Genomic DNA, 6955 nt, shown 5'->3' on the forward strand with positions numbered 1-6955 from the left:
ATATATATATTATTCATGTGTGCGTGTGTGGTTGTGCATGTGTAATAGCACAAATCGATATACATTTGTAAACGCTATTTCGGAACTAAAAACATGGGGACTTCTACAAGCATCTGACAGCGTGTTATCTTATTATCCTGGTTAATTGGGCAACAATCTTGCAAACCGTTGCACTACAGAAGAATGCCAGCTCAGCAGGAACGGCATGGTTCGATAGCCGCCGGGTGTTAGATTGCAAGTCTTCAGCTTTCGAAATATCATTTACAAATGTATACAGATTAATATTGCTTATACGAAGACGGAGAAAGAAAAGCTATTATATATAATGGGCATCCCTATACACATATGTATGTGTTTGTGTGTGTGTGTGTGTACGTATGAATGTGTGTGTATACATATGCATGCCTGTGTGTACATATGTGTGTGTGTCAGTGAAAAGTACCCCCATAATAACCAATGGGATGTTGTGTATGGGAATAATCGTTTTACTTACGCTGCATTTCATTTAATTAGTTTGTTTTAAAAAATATATATTAAATCAACTAACACGCACGTTGGATTCCTCTGAGAATTTTCGAATTATTTGTGTACATTTCTAGCCGACGATGAAATAAATATTATTAGAATTCAAGTGACAATTCCAAGACAGAATTCTCTTGTGCCGTTAACAATCTCTATATCTCACACCAACACTAATTTTCTCTTTGCTTATTTCTCATTCTTAACGTTTGTCTTTTTCTTTCTTTCACAGCTTTATACAACTGATGTTAATACATGCAAGCATACATACACATACATATACACATACATTCTCATTCATGAAGCTTCGACAGAGGCAATGAGATAATGTAGAATGAAGCAAACTATAGATAAGTGTCCTGCTAATTTGGACGCCTGTCTATCACAAATAACATGCGAGGTGAACTGATACTTATTTCTACTAGAACACAATGTTATGTCCCGAAGAAAATCAAGCGCGCTCGTTCGGCCAGCCCAAAATAGCTGCAAAATCTCTATTACATTACAGCCAACTGCATTTTTAAGCGTGGGCCACATTGGAGAATGTAAGCCTAGATGGACGCGTTTTTGCTCCCACTGCTGAATGAATAATGATATTGGGCCCTCAGTAACCCTATTGTTGATTAAACAGCTTTTCAGTAGGAGACATATCAACAAACTCACCATCAAACTCAGCGTAACCAGTCCATCTACTAAAAATAACAGCCAAATATCAAACTCACTTAAGAAATAAAGAAAATGGGAACCAGTCATTAGCTAGTACTGTCATTTATATACAAGACGGAATGGTCTGGGTGGGGCAGTTTTAAACAAAGCTCTGCTAGATTAGGGCTGATGTACAGACTAAAGAACGATAATGACTTATATCGTTTCAAATGTCGGGACAAGGCCAGCAATTGGGAATTGAGGTGGTAGTCGATTACATTGACTCTGACACTCGGCAGATATCTTATTTTAGCGACCCCGAAAAAAGAGAGGACAAAAATACAGTGTTGAATATAATATCGAAGCTCGCATTGGATAATATAGTTGTAGACGAATGATGCTTGAAAACAAAGACCTAGTGGTCATAGCTGGAACCCTTTTGATTATAGTTCCGTTTAATTTGCACCGATCTGGATTTAAGCATCCACAACAGCACTAGCCTACCCAAGAACTGCGCCTTTCTTCTGCTTCATCAGTGGAAAGTAATGAATTTAGTGGAATGAATTTAATGGAATAGTTTAAGGTTTAAAGTGAAATAGCTTCACAACAATCGAAACTGCCTTTCACATTATAACCAGGAGCAGCTTAATGTTTGTTCAAAGACGTTTTCTACTGTCTGGCGGGTCTATGTTAACACTGAACCATAAGGATTAAAAGCATTCGTTCTCTTTTATATTCATTTATTGTCTTGCTAAGAATCGAATTCCCCTAAAGACAATTTTCTTTTTTCCCCGGATTAATAAAATAACTACCCGTAATATACTAGGAATGATTCAATAGATTACGTTTTTCTCAACAAAAATAAATATAAACTCCGTACTTTATATATAAAAAAAGTCTGTATCGATTTTTCTATCTAGTCAAGAAGCCAATTTTTAGAGAAATTAATTTTATGCTGAAGTATCTTCGGAAGATTACTTATAGTAACTTTTCTGCCCTACTCGCACACAAAATAAAAATATATAAAAATAGATCCTAATTCTAGACATAATTAAATGCTTTTATGCAAATTAATCAAATATTCTGAAACTCTCCAATCTCCCCAGTCGACAATTTGGTTTCAAATAATTATTTAAATCAATTATTTAAATCTGACATTAATGCTGTTATTAAGGCAGCGAGTTGGTAGAATCGCTACCACGCTGAAAAAGTATACTTAGCATTTCTTACGGCTTCACGTTCTGAGTTTAAATACCACCGAGGTTGACTTTGCATTTCATTCTTTCCGGGGCAATTAAATAAGTACTATTTGAGCATTGGAGTTGATGTGATCGATTTCCCCTCCCCTCAGAATAGCTCGACTTGTGCCAAAATTAGAAAGGAAAATATTTTTGTTCAGTAATTTTAGTGTTGTCCACGGCGGATTTGAACCCAGAACGGTAAAGGCTATTGTTATCGCCTTCAAATAAAACAAATTTTAATCGCGCCAACAAGACTCAACATTATCATCTCTGAAACTGCGTTATATAAAAGTCAAATCTCCTTTAAATCATATCAAACTGACTTAAGAAATAAAGAAAGTCGGAACGACTTATTAGCCAGTGTCGTCTTTGATATACGAGATGAAATGGTCTGGGGTGAGACATTTTTAACATAGGTCTGCTAGATTAGAACTGATGTGGAGGCTAAAGAACGACAACTACTTATATTGTTTCGGATTTCGGCACAAGGCCAACAATTAGGAAGTGAGGTGGTAGTCGATTACATCGACCCTAATATACAGCAGGTACTGTATTTTAGCGACCCCCCCTAAAAAAATGAAGGAAGGCAAAGTCAATCTCACAATATATTAACTTAGAAACTAATGACCCGAGGTAAATACCGCTAAGCATTTTCTCCGACGTGCTAACAACGATTCTGCTAGCCTCCGGTCTTCGACAACCGCCAATATTAATTCCAGCATTAATTTATAAAATTAAAATGTGGAGTCACGTTTTTCACAATTCCGCTACTGAAGAGTTCGTTACAATAGATTTCTGCAGTATTAAAAACAACAATTCATTATTTGAACAAGCCACCGCGGAGCTTTTTTACGTTCGATTGAAGGGAAATTTTCGGGTTTATGTGCATAGCTGCAGTATTGACCCACTATTTTTACATTCGATGTTTCATTCAACGCTTCGACTAAGTATTACAAATGTATTCAATGATTTTTATGTGATTACATATATAAGCTTCCCTTGCTGATCAAATGGATAGGATATTAACTCTGTGGTCGAAATGTGGAGTATTTACTTGTTATGGTACTTCGATCCAACTACGTCCGTAGCTGGATCTTTAGGTGTTGATACTCTGAGCTAACGTTACATGTATCATGAAGAAATCTAATTACGCATAACTGATGAGCCTTTCGTTGGCTCGAGAACGTTAAATTAAAATTCTTCAAATTATGGAGATTGACAAGGAACTTTCAGACGAAAATTAGCAGACGAAATATTTTTCAGTAATACTTCAATAATGGAAAAGGACTATGAGACATACTACATTATCGTATGATTAAAAAGATATGAAAGTAAATGAAGGTATCGATTAAAGGCTCACCTACCAGTCAGCTGTGCCTTCTCTTAAAGGAATGATGCCATGCAGTTTCATCTCTCTTCTCTACTAGAAATTGTAACTGTTACCTCATAGATGTCTTATACCCATTTCTGAATCACAAGAATCCATGGAGCCAGCTCTTATTTCCTTTTTTGCTGGTTGCGTCAGGTGGATAAAAGCAATTCCCATTTGAATAAAATGTAAGTTTACTACCTTTAGGGATTTTGCTTTTTCATAGATTGTGGCCATAACATGCCTGAATGGTTAAGAAGTTCGCTTCGGAAGTATAAGGTCAGGCGATCGATTCCACGGTGAAGCATCTTGACCGAGTGTTTTTTTACCATTGCCTATAATCAATCTACGCCTTGTAATATGAATTCGGTTGATGTAAGCTCTGATTAGTGGTTTGGGTGTTAGAATCATGATTGTAAGATTATAGTTTCGTTTCCTAGACCGGGTGGCGGAGATAAAGAATATGCACGCCACTTAGTTTTCGTCGTAACTCTAACCCTAAACCTAACCTTAACTCTAAACGCGGAAAACGGGCGGCGTGGGTATTCTTTACCTTCGTCGATCGGGCGATGCGTTTCATGTTGCTCTGTTCTCTCAGCTGGCAAAAATGAGAAATCTTGCGACAGGATTACCAAAGAAACTGGCCCTATGGATCTGTATGACACGAGAAGGATATAAACTCTGAGGAAGCTCATTCGATGGTTTGTACAGGCTTGTCACACTGTGTTTCCAGAGGTGAATTATCCAAAGGATTCCTCTCAACACATGGCTATGATGCTCCTCTACTACTTCTGCTCGTGATCAGAGATGCACACATTGTCAGCCACTAAAGGACATACGCAAATGGTTATGGTAAAAAAAAACTACAAGCAAATCTGTGGTATTGAGCAGAATATTTGCTGTAGCCCGTCTTTTATACCAAGACAAAACAATGTACATGATAACACTTCCTGTCAGTTAAGATCAGAAACCATGAGAGCCACTGCCTGGTACTGCATCAGGGCATTTTATTATTATTATTGTTATTATTATTATTATTATTATTATTACATATGACACACACGTACATATACGCCCTCGCATACATATTTACGCACATATACACTGGCATATATATATATAATTATACCAATGTATTTATTTACCTTGTATGTCTTTGAAATAATTTAATATAGTTGACCTATATAGAATGCATTGAGTTTTATCATTAAAAATTAAAATAGAGATTAAGAGAGAAAAAGTTTAACGTTTGCAGAATTTGGATAGTATTAAATTCCTAAATTTAGTGTTTCTATTTATTGGGCTAGAATAGATTATGTGTCAGATGGTGGCGGGACTGATTTAAATGAAGTAATTTTTGTATCTCAAGGGAGAATGTCATACTGGTTAATTGCTGTCATTAAAGGAAATGTTTTGGATTGAATACGACATAGTTTGGACTCTAGACTATGCGTATGTGTTTGTATATCTGTGTATGTACAAGTGTGCGTGTACGTTCCTCATTCGGATAACGTAGGCTTCCGATATACTTTTACTGTTGAACAGAGTTAATCTTATAGTATAAATAGTTATAGATAAATGACTGTGGTGAGATTAGAATTCAATATGCAGAGGAGAGATGTTAAAGACATTAGAGAACATTAAGTCTGAAGCACAACCTAACGCTCATGCAACATACCATACACACGCACACATACAGTCACACAAAATGTAATGAATATTAAACCTTTCTCACGGGATGACAAACCAATATACATAATGGGAGACGGTGTAGCTCATGAAATTAATCTTAAATATATTACTGAAATTTACTTCATTGAAAATACTATATTTTACTATAATGTAAACATGTAGTGTAAACTTTCGAATATCATCATTGTCTTTTCAAATCCTGTAGCATTTCTCATGGAAGTTTTGGTCCACCAAAGTCGTTTATAAGTTGACCTATACATTTGGCTGTATATTGAAAAATCCGACTTGTATACAGAAGAATACGGTATACGGATGAAATGCGAGGTGAACTGTGACCGTGTTGCACAATATTTCCATTTTTGTAAATCCTTAATGTTTTTTTCGAAAATACACAATGAAAACATACAAAATAATTGCTTTCGAAACTTAAGCTTACAAATATCAGTTTACACACTTAGCTTTGACCAGACTTTAAAGTAAATACTGGGATCGATTTGGTCGACTACACCCTTCAAGGCAGTACCCCAGCATGGCCACAGTCCAATGTCTATTACAAGTAAATCATAAAGAGTAAAATATACAAATATTCAGTAACCAAACAGTGAAATTGCACATATGCTTCAAATTAAAAAATTGCAACTATTGCACACTAATATATCTGAAATATGAAAGTAGGTTTCAGCAATAAGTGACTGTTAATAATATATTGAATTATATTCTTTTTAAAAAAAGAACATGTGTATAAAAATCACATGTGTATACATACATGTAATGTAATATGCTATAAAATAATATAGTTTCTCACAATGGTACGGAATCTCAAATGTACTGAAGAGAAGAATAGGACTGAGTATAGTTCATGTCCTTTCCAAGAGTATAAAATGTAAATGAAACTGGTCCGACAGGGAATTTAAAACGGGCTGGAAGATAAAACTGGTTAGAAGTTTACCACCGACAGTCTCGTGTAATCATTATGAACTCCATCTGTTGTATAAAGATCCGCTATGCAACTACTATATGTTTAATCTGTTTTTTATTAACGTCTTAAATCTACAGGAGTCCAAATAAATATCACTAACTTCACAGAAGAACGAGAAGTATTACACGGAAAAATTAAGACTATTATAGTTTGGATGCTTTAGTTGTTTACATATGTTTGATTTTTTTTTTTTTGCTTATTTTTTTCTCAAAAACCAAAATGTTCTTGACTTTCCAAGACATCAGCGGGTTGCTAGAAACAATTAATATTGTAATATCAAGAAGGACTGGATATTTTGTTACTTGATACTATTCCTTTCGATTCCAAATTCTGTGGCATTGCTTTATGTTATATGTTATTGAATTCGATTTTTTGTAATTTGTTTCTTTCGTTTTTGCTTTTATTTTTATTTAGTCGTCTACTATAGCTTCAGGCCGACCAATGCATAGTGAGTTAATTTGGAAGACGAAAATTCTTTGGAAGGCTATCGTATGTATATATGTTTGTATA

Source organism: Octopus bimaculoides, chromosome 2 (genome assembly GCF_001194135.2).
Source record: "Octopus bimaculoides isolate UCB-OBI-ISO-001 chromosome 2, ASM119413v2, whole genome shotgun sequence".
NCBI classification, from domain to species: Eukaryota; Metazoa; Mollusca; class Cephalopoda; order Octopoda; family Octopodidae; genus Octopus; species Octopus bimaculoides.